This window comes from Portunus trituberculatus, chromosome 36 (assembly GCF_017591435.1).
Source record: "Portunus trituberculatus isolate SZX2019 chromosome 36, ASM1759143v1, whole genome shotgun sequence".
Classification (NCBI taxonomy): Eukaryota; Metazoa; Arthropoda; class Malacostraca; order Decapoda; family Portunidae; genus Portunus; species Portunus trituberculatus.
Window position 1 is genome coordinate 9096594 of NC_059290.1, and position 22500 is coordinate 9119093.

Consider the following 22500-nt stretch of genomic DNA (forward strand, 5'->3'; position numbering starts at 1 on the left):
CACGCTGGTATAGAGGGATATCCACATTAGTATCCACTCTGACCTGCCCACCAAAACTTCCATTACCGCGGCGAATTAGTCAGGAAAAATTAGCGAATTATCAGCGGAACAGCGGGCGACAGCGGCGGCGGTGGTGGTGGTGGTGGTGGTGGTGGTGGAAGAAAGAATAATAAGGAAAGATGAGCAGAAGGGTAAAGGGGGTGAAAATACGAGGAAATGAAGAAGTTAAAGATGGTAAAATATTGGGAAGATAAGAAGAGAATGGGAATTAATAAGGAGGGGGAAAAATATGAAAAGGAAAAAGGGGAAAGATGAGAAGAGAATGGGAATTAATAAGGAGGGGGAAAAATATGAAAAGGAAAAAGGGGAAAGATGAGAAGAGAGTAAAGGCGATATAAATGAGAAAGGAAAAGAGAATGTAGAGACGGCAGGAAATGTTTGAAGAAAGAAGACAAAGACGAGAAGATAACTGAAATAAAAATAAGATGATTAGAAGGAAATGTGCTGGGTTTGGACCGAATATAAAAGCGAAACTAGCACAAGAATTAGACACAAACAAGATAAGGAAGAAAGATGAATCCATTGTAAGTGTCGCGTCGTTACATCGGTAGTGTGGGAATAAGTGTGTCCAGATCCCGGCGATTCTTGTGGAGTTGTTAGTGTGACCGTGTGTGTGTATTAGCGTGTGTGCGGTGTTAGTGTGACGAGTGTGTAGTGAATGTATGGTGGTCTGTATTCAAAATCCCTCTGCTCTTCCACCACGACTTTTCCAAGGCCATAGAAATGATTAGCGGGGTTTTCAAGAGTGTTTCTCAAGTTAACGATGTAGAAATCTTGTCACTCTGCCTCTAAAACTGTAAAAACCTGATTAAAAACGCTTTATTCTCTCACCGCGAGTGTTTTCCAATGCCACAGAGATGATTAGCGGAGTTTTCAAGAGTGTTTCTCCAGTTAATGTTGTAAAAATTTTATCACTCTACCTCTAGAACCGTAAAAGCACCTTAAAAAAACTCGTGTAAAATTTGAATAAAATCTTATAAAGTAGTGGAAGTGAAGCACAGAAGGGATTGAGAATACGAGCCTTAGTGTGACCGTGTGTGTGTGTGTTAGTGTGACCATGTTTGCTTCACCGCTTTCCCGTGTCACTCTGCTATTATAGACTATCTAATAGGCACTGTTAGTAAATGGCGGACTACCTTATCATGTTAGTATTTCAGTAGGTGTTTAATTAACCACTTCAGTACTGGGACGGCTTTTTACCTTGAGTTTTGGGTGTGATTAGACCATTTTATTGACATTAGGAAGGGTCTATAAAGGTCAAAAGATTAATGGCCACAGTCTTCACTATTTTAATCCCCCACATGAGTTTCCGAAGCTGTAGGAAACGGTCAAATAGTAAACGGAATGGTTTTGGAAGCGCGTCATGGTACTGAAGGGGTTAATAATGCACTACTGAAGACTACTAATCTCAAAAAATATATAAAAACTGCAAAATAAATATAGTATGTAAATATTTAGTGTATTTTCTAACGTGTAAACTAACGATATTGTGTAGCGTCTTCAATAATAATAATAATAATAATAATAATAATAATAATGTAGACAACTCAGGCTAAATAATTCGGCGACGGAAAAAAAAAAAAAAGGCAAAGTTAACATCCGGAATATTAATAGTAAATCTGTGTGTTTTTTCGTGTACATTAACTTCACAATCTATTGATACCGGACGCCTTATGCACCAAATCCCTCTTCTTCCTCCTCCTCCTCCTGATTTTTCTTCTCTTTCTCCTCCTCCTCCTTTGTTACTATTCATCCTCCTTATCCTTCTTTTCCTTTTCTTTCCTTCCTCTTCCTCCTACTTATTCTTCTTCTCTTTCTCCTCCTCCTTTGTTACTATTCGTCTCCTCCTTATCCTTCTTCTCCTTCTCCTCATTTTTCTTCTCTTTCTCTTCCTCATTATTATTTTCTCCTTGTCCTTCTTCTCTAAAAACAGAATTACAACAAAGAATTACAATAACACTCATTATCCATATTATCATTCTACTACTACTACTACTACTACTACTATTACTACTACTACTACTACTACTACCTACCACTACTACTACTACCATTACTGCTACTACTACTGACTAAAAAACACCTCTAATTCCCTCAGCTGTTTAGGTTAGGTTAAGTTAGGAACACGTACGCGGAAAGCTCTCTCGGTTCACTAATCACGCTTGCATGTCCGTGAATTGTACTTGATAGACAGAAGAGTGTACGTGGGAGGAAACTGTGTCATTAGAGCCTCGGTATGTTTGTGGTTATTAGTGTGTTTGACAGGAAGATAAATTAATTGTAGTACAGAGACTTTCGTGTATTATTTGTCAAGGAAGGAGAGTAACAATGCGTATGAGAGAGAGAGAGAGAGAAGGACGTGGAAATATAAGAAATGGGAATAATTGTCGGAAGGAAAGAAGAAATGTACTTTTTTTGTTTTCCTTGATCAGTCACCCATGAAAAGAATGTAAAAAATAATACGTAAAAGAATAAGAAAAATAAAAACAGTGGGTGAACAAGAATAAGGATACAATTTAATAACGGCGAACTAGTAATAGAAATATAACACACAGGAAAACTAGAACAAGGAGGACAAAACACCGGGAAACAGGAACAGGAGAAGCACGAAAACAATGCATCGAGAACGAGGAAGAATTGGAAGCACCAGGACCGATCACCACAACGCAACATTAGTCACCAAACGAGTACCAATCAATCTTTACCGCACTGCTAAACCAAGACTGGATTCCGTTCACCGCGCCTCCTCTTCACACACACACACACACACACACACCTGCCCTTTAACACACCCCAACAATAACACCCAGGTACGGTTACTATCCAGACACCTGTCCATTTACCTGTATTTTTACCTGCGTGTTCGTATCCGCCTCGCGACATTACCTGTGAGCCGACTGCCAGGTAAGATGTAATGATAAGGTATCTCTGTTTTATTTAGTTCCCGGGATTACCTGCGTTATTCGTGTACGTTAAACCGGTAACAGCTTTTTTTTTTTCTATTTTTTTTTATTTTCTTTTTTTTTCGGGTATGTGAGGAAACTTAACGTGGATCAGTAGCTAAAAATTTATGGCCACGATCATAAGTTTGTTGGTGAAAAGTCGATGAAACTGACGCTAATTTGAACGCAGTCTGACGGCGCCACAGTCCGCCATTCTCAGGGAAGTTTTGTTAGGGAGTTAAGAATTATATTAGAAAAAAATAATAATAATGTTCCTGGTACTTGTGGGGTAAGCAAGGCGCGTCGGGGAAACATAGGAATTTGGAATAATGCAACAGTAAAGAGGAAACGATGAGTAAAGAACCGGGTTGAAAGAGAGAAAAAAGAAAAGAAGAAGAGGAGGAGGAGGAGGAGGAGGAGGAGGAGGAGGAGGAACTGGTGACGAAAGAATAGAGACGGAGAGAAAGTATAAAAATGAGTAACGAAGATGGAATGAGACAGGAAACACGAATGGAAGAACAAGAAACACGGGAAGAATGACAACGTGCAGTACTCAACCCTCTCGCACACACACACACACACACACACACACACACACACACACACACACACACACACACGTAATTTTAGGTCTTTTTTACTCTCGTCCCGCCTCCTTTAAATTACTCAAGCTGTGAAGGCCATTTTCTTCCCCAAGCGGGCGTTCTGTAACCTTATCATCAAGGGCGTTTTGCTCCTGCCGGGACTTGCTTGCCGGCCGCGGGAAAAAAACACCAGCACCCACAAAATACTCGGCGGCGGCGGTGGTGGTGGTGGTGGTGGTGGTGGAAGTGGTGGTGGTGGTAGTTTGATTTGGTTCATTTATTTATTACTTTTTTTTTTTTCTTTTTCTTGTATTTGTTGTCCTCCTCCTCCTCCTAACCTAAATTATTTTTTCTATTTTTTTTTCTTTTTTCCTCCTCCTCCTCCTCCTCCTCCTCCTCCTGGTCCTCCTCCTCCACCTTTTTCCTCTAGTTTCAGTCTCCCGGTAATGTTTGAGTAACGGCATTCGACTTGAGATGATTCATTACTCCTCCTCCTCCTCCTCCTCCTCCTCCTTCTTGTGATCTTGTCCGCCCAGTATCCTTTGGCGAGGGAGCGGCATCCTTCTCTCTCCCCAAGGCATCCTCACGCCGCGGATCACTGGGCGGTCACTTCATTGTAGGACAGAAAGGAGCGGGGAAGAAAAATTACCGGGAAAAAAGTAAAGAAAAGGAAGTAAAAGTAGGACTGCAAGAAAAGTAACAAGAAGAAAAGTAAGGAAAAATATAGAATGGTTTTGTTTCTGCTAATCGAACGAAGAGTAGAAAAAAAAAAGTAACGGGAAAGAGTAACGAGAAATATTAGATGCTTTTTTTTTTCTTGTTCTTCAATTTAGTTATTTTGTTGTTTTTTCCCTGGTATTTTCCTCCCCAGCGCCACTTCACCTCACCTCACCACCGCTGGCACTACCTTCTCTTTTTTTGCTCCTAAATAAAATTACTAGTATTACTTCTCTTCGGAATACAATTTAGTTTTTTTTTCCGTGGTAACTTCCTTCCCAGCGTCACTTCACCTCACCGCCGCTGGGACTAACTTTTTTGTTTGTTCCTTAATAAAATGACTAGTGTTATACTTTTCCTCGTAATGCAATTTAGTTTATTATCCTGTCAGTTTTTTTTCTTTTATTTACGTGGTACTTTCCTTTCAAGCGTCACTTCCCTTCCCTTCATCTCACCTCATCTCAGCCCACTTGGCCGCCGTTGGGTCTAACTTCTCTCGTTTTGTTGCTAAATAAAATAAAATATAGTTACTTTCTTCATAATATAAGTTTTGTATTCCTTTCGTGTCGTGGTACTTTAATTCACAGCGTCACTTCACTGCACCTCACCTCACCTCACCTCACTACCGCTGGGACTAACTTGTTTTTCTTTTACCAAATAAAAATTACTGCTGTCACTTTTCTTCGTAATGCTATTTAATTTATCTTCCTGTTATTCTTTTTGATATAGTTTCCTCTTGAGCGTCACTTCACCTCACTTCCCTTCACCTCACCGCCGCTGGGTCTAATTTTTTTTTTTTTTCTTCCTAAATAAAATTACTAATATCACTTTTTTCTTCTTCATACAGTTTAGTATATTTTCTTAATAGTTTTTTTTCCGTGGAACTTTCCTTCAGGGCGCCACCTCACCTCTCCTCACTTCCCCTTTTCTTTTTCTTTTCGTTCCTAAATACTAAATAAATACTGTTCCTAAATTAATACTGTCACTTTTTCTTCACGATGATATTTTGTGTTCCTTCGTGTCGTGGTACAGTACTTTCCTTCAGGGGGCCACCTCACCTCACCTCACCCCACCCTCACCTTACCTGACCGCCGCTGAGTCTCCACACGCACGCGCCTCTCGTTTGGAATCTTAACACCTTCACCCTTTCCACCTCCCTTGTGTCCCGCGGCAAGATTGTAGCGCCTTTCTTGACATCGTGACCTTCAGAATCTTTACCCTGCTCCTGCTTTGATTTTTAACTCTCTCTCTCTCTCTCTCTCTCTCTCTCTCTCTCTCTCTCTCTCTGTCTGTCTGTCAGTCACTAGAGATTGTTATTTTTGTGATTTTTGGTATCAGAGGTACAAAAGAGGACGAAATAAAAAAAGGGAGAATCTAGGACGTAAAAAAAGAAAAAAAAATGAAAGGTAGAAAGGAATAGATAGAAAAATCGAGATAGAAAGATAATGTAAGAAGTAGATACGTTTTCTCAAATAAGGAAATAAAAAAACTAAAAAAAAAAAAAATCAAGGGAAGGGAAAAGTTAATAGGCTGAATAAAAGAACTTGCGGCAAACAAGGACTACAAAAGCGTGGAAAGAAAAACAAAACGGAAAAGAAATAAACTAGAAGAACATTGTGGGAAATTAACAGACGAGGGAAAAATAAAAAAGAGGAAAACATAAAAGAACAGCGTGGAAAATCATTAGACAGGGAAAAAATTAACAAAAACGAATAAAATAAATTAGAAAGGACACTGAGAAATCAATGGACGAGGAAAGAACAAAAATAAAAGCGATAAAAGGAGAAAAACCAGAAAGAACACCGTTGAAAATTAATTCACGAAAAACAGAAGCAAAAATAGAGAAACTGATAACAGCATGGAAAATTATGGGGAGAAAAACTGAAAAAAAAAAAAAAACGGAGATGAACTAGAAACACCACCACTGGAAATTAATAAACGAGAAAATAAAAAACAAAAGAGACAAACAGCGTGGGAAATTATTAGACAAAAGAAAAAGAAAGGAAAATAGAACGAAGGAAATAAACAAAAATGAACACCGTGAGAAATCAAAATTAACAGACGAAAAAAAAAAAAAAAAAAAACGAGACAAACAAAAAAACAGCAACAACGAGAGAAACTACTAGACGAGGAAGAAATCTGAACAAAAAAAACGGAGGAAATAAACTAGAAAAGCAGAAGAAAAAAATAATAACAATAAATATAATAAAAAAGAAGGAGAGACGAAGAGGAGAGGAGGAGGAGGAGGAGAAAATATACCGAAAAAAAAAAGAATCACGCAACAACAAATAAAGCAAAAAACAAAAATTGGACATGAAAAGAAATTAGTGATAGAACATTAAGCGGTGGAAGAGAGAGAAGCGATGTAATAATGCGTCAGAATGAAGGAAGAGATTTATTAAAATGATAACAGACTGAAAAAGAAGCAAAAATGGATGAAAATAATAATAAAATAACCGATACATATTTTTCGAGTTAGACGAAGCGAAAGAAAAAAAAAGGAAAAAGAGAAATGTAAAAAAGAAAACTAATTGCGATAAAGAAAATGTGAAAAAGCAAAATAACAGAGAACAAGTAAGAAAGATGATAAAGAAAGAGGAGGAGGAGGAAGCGTAGAAAGAGATAATGAAAGAAAAGAAGGATAAAACAAAACTAAAAATTAACTGTGATAGAAGAAAAAAAGATAAGAGAGAATAAGCGGAAAGGCGATGAAGACAGGAAGAATGAAGAAACGTAGAAAAAGATAACAAAAAAAGAAGGAAAAAAAGAAACGAAAGAAGAATAAACAAAAAATAATAACTAACTGCGATAAAGAAGAAGAAAATAACAAAGATAAAAGAGAGAACACACAGAAAGACGATAAGGAAAGAGGAAGATGAAAGAACCGTAGAAAAAGATAATAAAAAGAAAAGAAAATGAGGAACTAGGAAAGATACATGATGGGCGAATAGTAGAGGGGAAAAGAGGGGAAGGAGTACAGGAGGCAAGAGTCATTACATCTTCCCTCGACTTAGATAGAATTATCCCCTTCAGTACTGAGACGCATTTCCACCTTGAGTTTTTAGGTGTGATTAGACGATTTTATTTGCATTAAGAAGGATCTATGGAGGTCAGAAGATTAATGGCCACAGTCTTCACTATTTTAATCCCTCACATAAGTTTCTGAAGCTGTGCAAAATCGCCAAATAGTAAGCAGAATGAATATGGAAACGGAATTAGACCATTTTATTAACATTAGGGAGGGTCTATGGAGGTCAGAAGATTAATGGCCACAGTCTTCACTATTTTAATCCCTCACATAAGTTTCTGAAGCTGTACAAAATCGCCAAATAGTAACCAGAATGAATATGGAAACGGAATTAGACCATTTTATTAACATTAGGGAGGGTCTATGGAGGTCAGAAGATTAATGGCCACAGTCTTCACTATTTTAATCCCTCACATAAGTTTCTGAAGCTGTACAAAATCGCCAAATAGTAAGCAGAATGAATATGAAAACGCGTCCTAGTAGTGAATGGGTTAAAAGACAAGATAGAGAAGAAAACAAGCAACTGACGTGTTTTGTGGGCGCAGCGGGGCGTGTGATGGTTTGTACTGGCGGTAACGAAACGGAGCGACCGAACGAAAAGAATAAAAAAAAAAAAAAAGAAGTCTGTTTTAGTTGAGCGAAAAGTTAAAGAAAAGAAAAAAAAGAGAACATTTTGTATTTTTGATAAGGGAGAGGACGAAGAGAAGGTTGAATAATATAAAACGAGAAGAGTGAAATAAAAAGTGTTTCCGATATTAACCCTTTCGGTACCACGACACATTTTTATACCAATTCTTGTTACTATTTTCTTACAGCTTCAGAAATTTATGTAAGGGATTAAAATGGTCAAGACTCTGGCCATGAATCTTTTGCCCTTCATAGACCCTTCTTAATGCAAATAAAATCGTTTAATTATACCCAAAATTAGTAAAAATGCGTCCCAGTACTGAAGGGGTTAGGTGGAGAAAGAACGTCTATTAGCAATAAGAGAGATAACAAAGACAAAGATGAAACAAGTAAGCTAGAAAAGCGATAAAAGTACATAAAAAAAACTGTTTCTTGCATTAAATCAGGCGAAATAAAACAGAGACATCAATTTACGATAAGAAAGAGACAGCGGAGAGGAGGATAACGAAAAAAAAGACCTTGACAAGCGAAGATAGAGCGCTGAAACTATATCAATTCTGTATTGGATGAAACGAAATAAAAAGGAACATTGCATTTATGATACTGCAATTCTAGTGGACCTTCTTTTTCCTAATATAGTCTTTTGTCCTTGGCAGTTCTCCCTCTTACATAAAAAAAAAACGAAAAGAAAAGAGAAGAAATGGAAAAAAATCAATGGGAACAGTGTGGTTTTTAGGGAATTGTAAGCCTGTCACTCTTTGCGATGAAGAAGAAACGGACTATAGATAAATAACAACCGATGTCTAATAACGTCTCTAACAGAATAATAGTAACCAAGAGACGCGTGTTTGATTCTAGCGAGACGGGTCAGTGTTTGCGATCAGGAATAGCGAGACAGGTGACAAGTAATCGTTTTCTCTTAGCTAACTGGAACATTGGCAACAGAAAAAAATGACCAAAAGCAGCGAAGAAGAAACAGAAGAAGAAGAAGAAGAAGAAGGCAGATTATTATTGCATTCTGATAACAAAATAAGCGAAACAGCGATGAAGCGAAGAAGAAGACGATTATCACTGACTTTCTATGCGTCTACCTAATGAATAAAAGCAGCAAGTCAGGAACTAATTGACTGGAAAGAAATAGTTGAAAGCCCTCCCGTCACAGCAGAGTCACGGTAAAAGCAGTGACGGTGACGGTGACGCGGTGAAGAGACCATTACTCGCGTCACAACACCTACACCTTGCCCACGCCAGAGAGAGAGAGAGAGGTGAGGGTGTGATGATGGTGCAGTACGTGGGTAAAAGGTGTTTCGTAGTGGTGGTGGTGGTGGTGGTGGTGGTGGTGGTGTGTGATCTGCCGCGGTCTGTCCTTTCATCGCCCTCTATGCCTTTTGATGACTCGCACGCTCCCTCTACACTCTCTCTACGCTTCCTTTACTCTCCCTCGCTGCTCTCTTTACCTATACTTTCCCTTTACTCTTCTTCTGCACTCTCTGCGCTTCCTTTACTTTGCCTCAACACTCCTCTACTCTCCCTTTACTCTCCCTCTACACTCTTCCCTCAAAAAAAAAAAAAAACTCGCCAATTGACAAACAGCAGCGCCTCCTCTCTCTCCTCCTCTCCCTCCTCCTCCTCCTCTCTTCTCGCGTCTCCAGCTCTCATGCAAGGGTGCGCCGCTCCCTCCCGCCCCCCTCGGACCTCCCACGGCTCTCCCACGCCCCGCCCCGCCTCGCCCCACCCCGCCACTCAGCAGCTTCAATAGAATGGCGTCGGATCTCGCTCACTGGCGGGGAATCTTGTGTCTCGTTGTGTTAAGGCTGTTGGATTCCTTTGCTGTGGTTTTTGTTGCCTTTTTTTTGTCCTTCTTTTTGTCTTTTCCTTTATCGATTTTCTTGTTTTATTTTTTTGTCAGATTTTTTTCCCTTTCGTAATAACTTCACTAAGGTTTTTTTTCGTTTCTTTTTCTTGTTTCTTTTTTCTTTTTTTTCACTTTGTTGTGTTGCGGTTCGTAATTGTTTGCTATTTTTTTTCCCTTTTCCTTTTCCTCTTTCTTTTCTTGTTTTCTTGTTGCGTTTTATTATATTTTTTTTCCATCCATTTCCTTTCACCATTATTTCCCTGCACCTCTTTCTTATTCTGTTTCCTATTCGAATTATCTTCTTACACTTTTTTGTTTTACCTTTTTCCCTTTCCTCTTTCTCCCCTCAATTCCCTCGTTTTCTCCCCTCAATTCTCCCTTTTTCTCCGCTCAGTGTCAATTCTTTCTTTTTCTCCCCTTAGTCTCAATTCTCTCGTTTTCTCCCCTCAGTGTTAATTCTCTCTTTTTCTCCCCCTTAGTTCTCCCTCGGTGTCAATTCCCTTTTCTTTTACACAGATTAGGTTATTTTAAATTAGGTTAGGTTAGGTTTGAATTGGCTTGGTTAAGTTACGTTAGGTTAGGTTACTTTCAATCCTCCTCCTTTTTCCTGTACTTATTTCCCTCTACATACCACTAACTAACCACATGACACACACCACTTTATGGGAGAAAACTCACTGAAATTGCCCTAAAATGTCCTAAATACGCTACGTGCGCTTTATAATCAACATGCATTTTACGTTACCCACTCGCAAGAACACACGCTACCATCCCTTCGTCTTAAGCCTTTCACTCTGCAGCCGCCTCGTGACTCCCGCTGTTTGGTGTACTCGTAATGCTGACCCGCTGTGTTGCGTTACCCTGACCACAACGCATACAAAATAGTTAGCTAGTTAGTTAATTAGTTTCCATTTACCTGCTCATACCTATGTTTTATCCCTTAACCCTTTCACTCCTAGACGATTAAATGAATAGGTTAGGTTAGGTTAGGTTAGGTTAGGTGTCCATTTACCTGTTCACACCTATGTTGATCTCTTAACCCTTTCGCTCCTAGACGATTTTTCTTTCCCTTATTCTTTTCACTTTTAGATAAGTTTCTTTTTATTCTTTTCATTCATTCATCCACTTGGACTAAAAGGAAGAGGAGGAGGAGGAGAAATAGAGATGAGAAACCAGGAAGAGAAGAAGAAAATAAGAGTACAGAGGAAAAATTATTTTGGAGAATGTGATAAAAATTAGAAATAGCGGAAAATCTGAGGAGGAGGAAGAAGAGGAGAAATAGAAAGAAGAGAAGAGGGAAAAGAAGGAAATAAGAGTAAAGAAGAATCATTTGAACGTAGGAAGAAAATGAGAAACAGCGGGAAATGGAAATAGAAGAATATAATGAGAGTATAATGAGAGAAAGAATGGTGTGAGCAGGGGAAGAAAATGAGAAAGAGCAGAAAATAAAAGGATAAGGAAGAAGAAGAAAAAGAAAACATAAGAAAATGGTAGATATAGAAGAAAGAGAAGGAAAAAAATAGAGAGGAAAACCATTTGCACTATGGAAGAAAATGGGAAACAGCGGAAAATAGAAGACCAAGAAATAGGAGGAGGAAAAGGAAATAAAACGTAGAAAAGAAGAATCATATGAACTAGGAAGGAAAGAAAGAAATAGCCGGAAATAGAAGGATAAGGAAAAGAGAAAAAGGAGGAAGAAGAAAACAGGAGAAGAAAGAAAGTAGATGTAGAGGAAAGAGAGGAAGAAACATGTAAACTGAGGCCGAAAATAAGAAAAAGCGGGATAAAGGAAGATAAGAGAAAGATGAAAAGAAGGAAATGGTGGAAGAAGGGAAGAAGGAGGAGGAGGAGGAGGAGGAGGAAGAGGTGTCATGGCCCTCCGTCAGGCATTTAGAGGAGGCGGAACCCATCAATCAGCCAAGGGGAAAAAAGGCGTGGAACAAATTGCTTCCTTCGCCTGCAGGTTGTGATAAAAGAATAAGTGGATGTGTTAATTAAGTATTCCCAAGCCAACCCGTCATGATCTTGTCTAATTATGTGTGTGTGTGTGTGTGTGATGTGAATGGTAATAACTTGGTGTAAATGCTAATTCTAACCACGTTTAAGAGTAATTTTATGTAAATGCTAATTCTAACTTCATTCAATGGTAATGAGTTGACGTAAAGACACAAACACAGATTTCAATTCTATCCTAACCTCGTCTAAGAAATAATGCAGTGAGAATGTTGAGGTTAATGGTAACCCAACATAACAAATAACGAAGTAAGAATGTTGCGACGGAAGTGGAAAAAAGTAGACCTAACTATTGGTAACCTAACTGAACCTTAATTTAAACAAACCTCACCTAACTTAACCTAACTTAACCTAACCCTAACTTACCTAATCTAACTTAACTGAACCTTAACCTAACCTAACCTAACTTAATCTCTCCTTACCGTACCTTGTCAACCAACTTAATTTCACCTTACCGTACCATGTCAACCTACCCTAACTTAACCTACCCAACCCCCCACCCCCCTTCAACGCACCCACAATGCCCCACGGCGTGACATCAACCGCTTCTATCTTCATTCCACTTCATTACCTCACACCTGTTTGAATTAAATGAATGCACAGGTGAGAGAGAGAGAGAGAGAGAGAGAGAGAGAGAGAGAGAGAGAGAGAGAGAGAGAGTAAACAAAGTAAACGAGAATATCGACAAACATATACGAAATTAATGAAGAAAATAATGTATAAGCTAGAAAAAAATTTAATTATCGACGAACATAAAATTTAAGACAAGGAAGGAAAAAAATATGGAAAACAACGAATAAAATTGAAAATGAACTACTTTACGTATGACTAAGGAGACGTGAATGAGAGAGAGAGAGAGAGAGAGAGAGAGAGAGAGAGAGAAGGCACAAATTAAATAATGATAATGGATAGGGCTGACTGACTGACTCTCTCTCTCTCTCTCTCTCTCTCTCTCTCTCTCTCTGAAAAGGTGAACAGGTAAATCGCAGGTAACACTCCAACCTAAAATTAATACATAGAAAAAATAATAATAATAATAATGTGTTCTGCAGCCTCTCTCTCTCTCTCTCTCTCTCTCTCTCTCTCTCTCTCTCTCTCTCTCTCTCTCTCTCTCAACAAGAAAAATGGAACCAGGTGGAAATAAGTAAGGTATTAAGTGAAGTTGTGAAGGTTCCTGGTGATTTTGTAGTCATTTAGTAGTAGTAGTAGTAGTAGTAGTAGTAGTAGTAGTAGTAGTAGTAGTAGTGTTGTTGTTGTTGTTGTTGTTGTTGTAGATGATAGTACTGATTTTCTTTATTGACTTGTATATCTTCATTTGAGAGAGAGAGAGAGAGAGAGAGAGAGAGGTGTATATATAATCCTAAACCTCTCTTTGTCATATCCCTCTCCCTCTCCCTCCCCCTCCTGCACTCTCACCTTCCCCTCACCTTTCCCTCACCCTGCTGACCCGTCGTCTCTCTCTCCTCACCCCTCACCCTGACCCAATACTCACCCGGCGCTTCTCCCTCACCTTTGCTCCCTCATCCCTCACTCTCGCATTCCCCTCACTTTATTTTTCCCCTTACCTGTTCTAATAATTTTTTTTTCTCATTTCCCTCATTTCATTTTCCCTTTCTCTGTTCTCATAATGACTATTTTTTATTCTCTTTCCTTTTCCCCTCATTTAGTCTTCCCCTTTTTTTCTGTTCTATCTTTTTTTCTCTCATTTTATCTTCCCCCTTTTCTTTGTTCATATATTTATCACCATTTTTTTTTCTCTCATTCCCCTCATTTCATTTCTCTCGCTTACTTGTTCTCATAATTATCACTTATCTTTTCGTTCTCTCATATTCCCCTCACTTTATCTTCCCCTTTTCTCTGTTCTCATAATTATCACTTCATTCTCTTTTTTTTCAATTTTTATTTCGTATTTCCCCTCAGTTTGTGTTTCCTCCTTACTGATTCATGTATTTTCCCTATTTCCTCTCCCGGTAACGTTATGGGAGGTTGAGTAGGGTTAGGTTAGGTTAGAAGGGGATAAGGAAGGGTTTAGGTTAGGTTAGGTTAGGTTAAACTTGCCATTACGGAAAAAAAAAAAAATTGCCTTGTGAACAGTGAAAGGGGGAAAAAATATGTCGCGCGTGTTTCTTCTTTTTTCTTCTTTTTTGCCAATAAGACGCCATCACCACCACCACCACCACCACCACCACCACCACCACCACCACAACACCACAGCTGCCGGATATCGCGCGTTTCTTCTTTTTTCTTATTTATCATTAAGCATAACTGCCAACAAGACACCTGATCACCACCACCACCACCACAACACCACAGCTGCCGGGATCACAACACTCAGGCAACGAATTAAGGTGTTGGGGTATGGGTGGTGGTGGGTGGGAGTCAGAGTTGTGTTAGAATTTCGAAACCCGCTTGAGCAAAGATTCCAAAATTCTCCAAAGGTCGTGTCTTAGTGCCCTATTCAGAAACGCTTTGCTCTCTCACCACGACTATTTCCAAAGGCTCTAGTTGAAGATACTCATGTTTTTGAGGGTACTTTTATGGTTGTGGTGATGGATTAGCAATATTTCTAGTTGATCATAAGGAGAAACTGTCTTGAAAACCGTGCTACTTGTCTATGGGGACGTGAAAAATTGTCGCGGTGTCTTCGTTGTCTCGTCACTGGTGTCTGCAAAGCCCGCCGAATGAATAGCAGACCACTCAGCATTTTTTTTTTTTTTCTCACACATTAAGGCTCCAAAGTTTTTTCTTCCTTATGTCAATCACTGAAGCCTTAAACAGTTTTTTCCCCTTTTTGTCAATTATTGGAGCCTTAAACTTTTTCTTTTTTTTTGTCTTCTCTGTTTTCATAATCAGTTTTTCTCTCTCATTTTCCCCTCATTTAGTCGTCCCCTTTTCTTCCCTCATTTAGTCTGTTTTAATAATTATTTCTATTTTTTCTCATTTTCCCCTCATTTAGTTTTCCCCTTTTCTCTCCTCATTTAGTCTTCCCCTTCTCTGTTTTAATAATTACCTTTTTTTCTCATTTCCCCTCATTTAGTCTTCCCCTTTTCTCTGTTCGTATAATTATCACCATTTTTTCTCATCCCCCTTATTGAAGCTTTAAACCTTTTCTTTTTCCTTTTTTGTCAATGAATGAAGCCTTAAACTTTTCACCCTTTTTGTCAGTGATTGTTGCTCTAAACATCTTTTTTTTCCTTCTTATCAATCACTGAAGTCCTAAACAGTTATTTCCCCTTTTTGTCAATGATTCAGGCTCCATTTTTTTTTTTTTTCCTCCATTTCCGTCCCTCACCTCGCAGGATTCTTATCAAACTCACTAACAGGATGAACAAAATCTTGAAAGCCTCCGTTGTTTTTTTTTTTTTATATCGAGTCAAAACTATCCACGCTTGTTAAATTTATCGTTACTGTGGGAAGAAAAACCAGAAAACCACAGTAATTCCGTCCAGTTTCTTATGACTAACTGAGAAAAGTGTCATTAATAAACTTGAAAACCACTGAGTTTTTTATTTTTATTGGGGTCTCTTAAAACCACCCATGCTTGTTATATTTATCGTTATTATAAAGAAAAACTAGAAAACACAAAAATTACATCGCTTGTTATGACTAATAGGCAAAACAGTAGCCTGAAAACTAAACATGAATTTCATCCGAGTCTCTTAAAACTAGCCACTCTTACATTTATCATTGTTATTGAACATATTAGAAAAACCACAATAGTTTCGTCTAATTTATTTATTATAACTATAACTAACAGAGAAAGGAGTATCCGTGGTAAAAGACAAAAAAAATATTTAACTTTAAAACCCCAACATTTTCTAATCTCAGAAATAAATAGAAGTGGAAATGGTTGTTGACGTATTTCTTCTAATTCTTTCAATGGGGGGGAAAACAAAAAACAGCAATTATTTCCGCCATTTTTGACAGCAACCGAAGAATTCATGTTTTGAACGGTGCTAGTTTAATGAAAAGCAATAAAAATAAGTTGATAACCGCCATCATTCCCACTCCTCTCACAGTTCGCGAGGCAAGAAGACTTGTTCAACTATTATTACTTATCATTAAGAGGAGAAAAAATATAAACCACAGTAATTTCCAGCCAGTCTGATGAAAATAAACGAAGTGAGCGTCCTTCTTCAAATTCTTCCAAACACGAATATGAAAATGATAAATAAAAAGAAACCACAACAACATCCACACTCTTAAAACAATAACATCGATATTCTTAATAAAAAAGCGGCCTTTATCTTTGTAGAACTCTCGCAATCTTAAAAATAGAACTTGAAAAACCATAACTTTTAAACCATCACAATACACATACACTTTTTTTACCATTTATAAACCACTACAATAACATCTACACTCATAACCACTTTTAAACCACTGCAATAACACACTCATTTTCCTTACCACTTTTTAAACCACTACAATAACACACACTCACACTCTCTTTACCACACCACTACAATAGCACATACTCTTTACCACTTATGGACCACTACAGTAGCACATACACTCTCTCTATCACTTTGAAACCACTACAGTAACGTAATCGCTCTTAAAAAGGTACATAATCTTCGTAAAATTCTTGCAAGATAACCCTGAAGACCAAAACTATTTAAAAGAATGAAGGAAGAGAAGAAGAGTAGAGAAGGAAGGAAAGAAAGAAGGAAGAAGAAGAGTAAAAATGAAGGAAGGAAGGAAGGAAGGAAAGAAAGAAGGAAGGAAAGTAGATATCACTAAAACAAACGAAAAGAAAAATAAAACCCAAACGCACAAACACACACACAACAAACACAGAAATGGTGACGGTGGTGAATGACACTTAAAAAAAAAAACAGAACAACTTTTAAAACGCCGAAAATTCCCTTAAAACACAAAATTTGATTCCTTTTTACTTACTTTCCCGCTCATTGAAATCTTCCTCAGCTCCCACAAAGTCACAACCTTTCTCTCGTTAACTGGAAAGGATGAATTGTGACGATTACTCTACGAAACGAAACTAAAAGGTGACTTATTTACATTACCTTGTCTTGGAGGTGGTGATGGTGGCGGTGGTAGTGGTGGTGGTGCTGGTGGTTGTGCTGGTGGTGGTGGTGGGTGAATTCAAGTCTCTAATAGTAAGAGAGGGAGGAAAAAATTAATCTTGGTCATCCACTTTATAAATTTAAGATGAAATATTACCATTTATTGGATTATTTACTTTGTCCTTCACTCCTGTCTCGCTTCTCATGTTGCGTTAATAGAAGTAGTAGTAGTAGTAGTAGTAGTAGTAGTAGTAGTAGTAGTAGTAGTAGTAGTAGTAGTAGAGTCAAGAACAAAAGCAATTACATAAATACATGAGGCGCGGAATTAATTTACTTTTTGCTACTTAAAAATGTTGTTGAATTTGTTACTATTATTTCCTCACTCGTTTTGATTCACTGTGTAAAAAATTAAACACACACACACACACACACACACACACACACACACACACACACACACAGAGACATCCGCGAAGGTGTGTGGCTGTGGCTGAGAAAGCGATCAGTGTAGGAATAGCAGTGAAGAGGAGATGGTGTGTGTGCTGCCTCTCTCTCCGCCGCCTTTGACACACGCTGAGGAATATGGCGGATTAGAAGCATGGCGGCCGCGGAGTGAGTGATGACGGAACTACTACTACTACTACTGATACTACAAACAATTACCTTCGTCTAGTTCCACACCTTAGAAAAAAAAAATGACAGAAACCACACGAAGGAAAAAAACTAAAAAACGTAATCAAATAAAACACTAAAAAGAATAAATAGAAAAAATAAGACAAAAAAAAAAAGGAAATAATATACACACGTTTATTTATCTCTCTAATATTTCCACTCTAATTGTAACATTCTCTCTCTCTCTCTCTCTCTCTCTCTCTCTCTCTTCGTAGTTTAAGAATTGAACTGTCCACGGGTCTAACTAACACAGTGGAACCAGAACTCTACGAACCACGCTTTTTGTAGTACCAGGAAGGGCTAATATAGAACCACGCAATGTAGTAGTAGTAGTAGTTGTAGTAGTAGTAGTAGTAGTAGTTGTTGTAGTAGTGGTGGTGGTGGTGGATGTGACTTTTACATGAGAAGTTGCCTGATAAAAGGGGGTGGGGAGAGAGAGAGAGAGAGAGAGAGAGAGAGAGAGAGAGAGAGAGAGAGAGAGAGAGAGAGAGAAGGAAAAAGAAAATCGGAGAACGTGTGAATGTGCGTGTGTGAGGGTGAGAAGAAACAGGAGGAGGAGGAGGAGGAGGAGGAGTAAAGGGAGAGCCAGCACGCGCGCCCCTCCACCACCACCACCACCACCACCACGTGTCCACCCGGGGTAAAAAGGGCACAAGGGACTCACCAGCGCCACCCTCGCACAAAGAATATTTTATTGGCCGCATAAAGTCATGGAGAATTCGGGTGTGCGTTTGTGACAGGGGGAAGGGGCGCCCACCAGCTGCTGTGTGTGTGTGTGTGTGTGTGTGTGTGTGTGTGTGAGGATTTTATGGCGTGTGCTACTCAAAACTTCTATACTATTACTACTACTGCCATTACTACTACTGCTACTACTACTACTACTACTACTACTATTATTAATGATAAATACGAACTCTGTGAAGGAATGCAAGTGTAAAGAAAGAGGAGAAAGAAAAAAAGACAAACAATACGTGATAACGATAACTTATATGAGAGAGAGAGAGAGAGAGAGAGAGAGAGAGAGAGAGAGAGAGTCCGCCATGTTGATCTTTCTTTCCCTCTCCCTCCTCTCCCTTGGGGCTCCTCTCTTCTCTCCCTCCCTCTGCAGACAGGAAGACAACCCTCCTCCTCCTCCTCCTCCTCCTCCTCCTCCTCCTCCTCCTCCTGCCGGTTACGTCTTTTAACCAATGGCAAAAATGTATAAATGCGGCCTTTTACACATATCCCTCTCATTCTTTCCCTCTACCCCCCTTTTTTTCTCTCCTTCCCTCTCTCCCTCTCCCTCTCCCTCTCCCTCTCCCCGTGTTGGTCCGCCGGGGTTTCAATTTCTGTGCGCGGGGCATAATGCGACCTCACGACCCCTCTACCTGCCCCACGTGCCCGCCGCGCCCCTCACCTGCCGCTCTCCCCCCTCTCCCCGCCTCTCCCTGCTACTATTCCAGTCTCTTCACCACCATTACCGCGCCTCTCGACCTTTATTTATTTTTTTTTCGTATCGTTATTTGATCAGGCTTGGTTTAAATGTGTGTGTGTGTGTGTGTGTGTGTGTGTGTGTGTGTGTGTGTGTGTGTGTATTAAAAGTAGATTCACGTCTTCTTAGTAACGTAGTAGTAGTAGTAGTAGTAGTAGTAGTAGTAGTAGTAGTAGTAGCAGTAGTAGTGTGTGTGTGGTATTAAAAGTAGATTCACGTCTTCTAAGTAACATAGTAGTAGTAGTAGTAATAGTAGCAGCAGTAGTAGTAGTAGTAGCAGTAGTAGCAATATATCAATAAATAACAAGAAATTTTAAATCCCTTTTGACATACGTAAGAATGACAAAAAAAATGTCCATTCGTTACACACCACCTCCTCCTCCTCCTCCTTCTTCTCCTCCGGGCAATGGACCTTAATTGAGTATAATAGTGAAGAACATTATTTACTGACCTTTTCTTGCCTTCAGTACCGTGGCGGCGTGCTGACTGACTGTGTGTGTGTGTGTGTGTGTGTGCGTGCGTTCGTGCGTCTGCTCATCCGGTTCGGTCTCTGCTTCACTGGGTAGGAATTCGGGGCTTTGGGAGTCGTGAAGCTTCGAATACTATGAATCCCTCTTCCATTCTTGTCTAGTAGTAGTAGTAGTAGTAGTAGTAGTAGTAGTAGTGACTTTAAACATGCAAAATAGTAGAAAACTCGTAAATATTGTCACTTTTCATCCATCCACCACCACCACCACCACCACCACCACCCGAAAAATCCACAGCACGAGGATTCATCACGCAAAATCCACAAATCCTGAAGACCGGGAGGGGTGTGAGGGGGGAGGGGGAGAATGGGCGGCCTGGCAGAATGGCGGCGGATTAGAATAGGCCTATAAGAGGGAGAAGGGGGAGAGGGTCGGCGCGTGGCAACGTGTGGCATCTCTAACACACCCTCTCCCTCTCTCCCCGCCCCTCTCTCTCTCCCTCTCACTCACTGACTCTCCTCTTACCCACCCCCATTTTTAGACGGACATAAAAACAACCATTTATAGCACGCGCCACGCACCCTCCCCCCCCCTCCCCCAACCTTTATCCTGCTCCTTTTGCCCTCTCTCTCTCTCTCTCTGATTTACACTTTAAAATTTTCCTTTTCTTTTTTGGTCTTTTCACTCTGTACAGAATCTCTCTCTCTCTCTCTCTCTCTCTCTCTCTCTCTCTCTGATTTCCTGTTTTTCTTAATTTTGCTTTCTTTTCTCACCTTTTACCATCTTTACACAACCTCTCTCTCTCTCTCTCTCTCTCTCTCTCTCTCTCTCTCTCTCTCTCTCTCTGGATGCAGATGGTGATAGGCAAGGAGGTGTGGAGGTAATAACGGAGGAGGAGGAGGGAGAGATACACAGCCTGGCAGGGGAAGGGAGAGCGGAGTGGAGGGGCGGTGCATTACAGGGAGGGGTGGAGGGAAGGGAGAGGGGGGACTTGCAGGGTTGGTTGGGCTGGGGACGGGGAGGGGGGCCCAGTGTTCCTCCTCCAGTCATTATTGTTGTTTATGACTGTCTCGCCCCTCCTCGACGCCCTGCCATCGAGTCTTCTTCTTCCTCCTCCTCCTCCTCCTCCTCCTCCTCCTCCTCCTCCTCCTCCTCCTCCTCCTCCTCCTTCTCTTTTTCTTGCTACTATTACTATTACTGTTCTTACTATACTGCTCCTATCCACTCAAACTTCTACTACTGCTACTACTACTACTACTACTACTACTACTACTACTACTACTACTACTACTACTACTACTACTACTACTACTACTACTACTACTACTACTACTACTACTACTACTACTGCTACTACTACTACTACTACTACTACTACTACTACTACTACTACTACTACTACTACTACTACCACGGTTCATTATATTACTTATCCTTGTCAGGCTTTCAACACACGCAGAGAGAGAGAGAGAGAGAGAGAGAGAGAGAGAGAGAGAGAAATATCGACATCAATATTATCTATTCTGCAGCAACAGGTGTGTGTGTGTGTGTGTGTGTGTGTGTGTGTGTGTGTGTGTGTGTGTGTGTGTGTGTTTCCTATCTGTAACTGATGATATCCACATTCCGGACTGTCTAACTATCACAGCGAAACCAGAAATTTATGAACCCACAATGTAGTAGTAGTAGTAGTAGTAGTAGTAGTATATAGTAGCAGTAATAGTAGTACATTAGTAGTAGTAGTAATAATAGTAATAAAAAAAATAATAATAATAATAATAATAATAATAATAACAAGACAAAAATATGATGAGAAAAATTAGTAATAGTCATAGAAATAGTCGCAGTAATAATAGTAGTAGTATAAATAGTAGTAGCAGCAGCGGTAGTAGTAAAAGCCATCTTAAAATGACCGAAATTCCGTAAAATAAAAGTAAAAACGACAAATACACAAATAAAACAATAACTCAAGTGATAAGAACAGTACAGTGTTAGAAACAACAGTACACACACACACACACACACACACACACACACACACACACACACACATAGCCGAGAGTAGCGAGGTGCACTAAGGTTATCAGCTGTGTGTGTGTGTGTGTGTGTGTGAGGTATCGGGAGATCAGAAAACAAGGCACAGAAGATACGGGCTGTGATACGAAAACAAGTTGATAAAAGGGGAATGTATTTAAGTGCGGGCGTACTGTGGTGGTGGTGGTGGTGGTAGAGGTTGTGGTGGTGGTGGTACAATAGTTACAAGACTATATGATCACTTACTTATCTACTACTACTACTACTACTACTACTACTACTACTACTACTACTACTACTACTACTACTACTGATGTGCTAATTAAGAAGATAAGAGGAAAAGGAGGAAGAGGAGTGTTATAAGCCACGATGAAGAGGAAAAAGAGGAGGAGGAGAAGAAGGAAGATGGAGGGAGGAGAAGGAGGGTCACGTGCAGATTATGGAGAGGAAGGAGAGAGAGAGAGAGAGAGAGAGAGATAGGAGGAACTGAAGAGGGAGGAGGAGGAGGAGGAGGAAGAGAAGGAGGAGAAGAAAAAAGGAAGGGGGAGGCCGTACAGCAGACCCCTCATCTCCCCTCACTTCCCCTCCGTGCCTCCCCTCGTCCCCGCACCCCTCTGAGGATTAAATGAAGAGAGAGAGAGAGACAGAGACAGAGAGAGAGAGAGAGAGACTGCCATATCTCATACAAATAACCTAAAAAATGTAAGAAAATGAACCAAATGCATAAATAGAAACGCGAAAGGTCAAAGCAGACACACAGACAAACAAAACACGTTCTATTTATCCCAAAAATAATGAAACATGTAATACGTAACAGTTTTATTCATCTGATCTGCTACATTCCACTTTTACAAATCAATACGGGAAGTGAGAGAGGGAGAGGGAGAGGGAGAGGGAGAGGGAGGGTGAGTCACTATGTAGAGGGAGAGGAAAGAGAGAGAGAGAGAGAGAGAGAGAGGGAGAATTCTGGCGTGGTCTCCTTCTCTCGTCCAATCAGACAATGCAA

The 22500-nt window shown here is 39.8% G+C and overlaps 1 protein-coding gene across 1 annotated transcript in view; it reads left to right on the top strand.

Annotated features, from left to right (window-relative positions):
• The window catches only part of LOC123513411 (RE1-silencing transcription factor-like), a 44243-nt gene that overhangs the window by 710 nt on the left and 21033 nt on the right, over nt 1–22500 (top strand). The window lies entirely within an intron of this gene.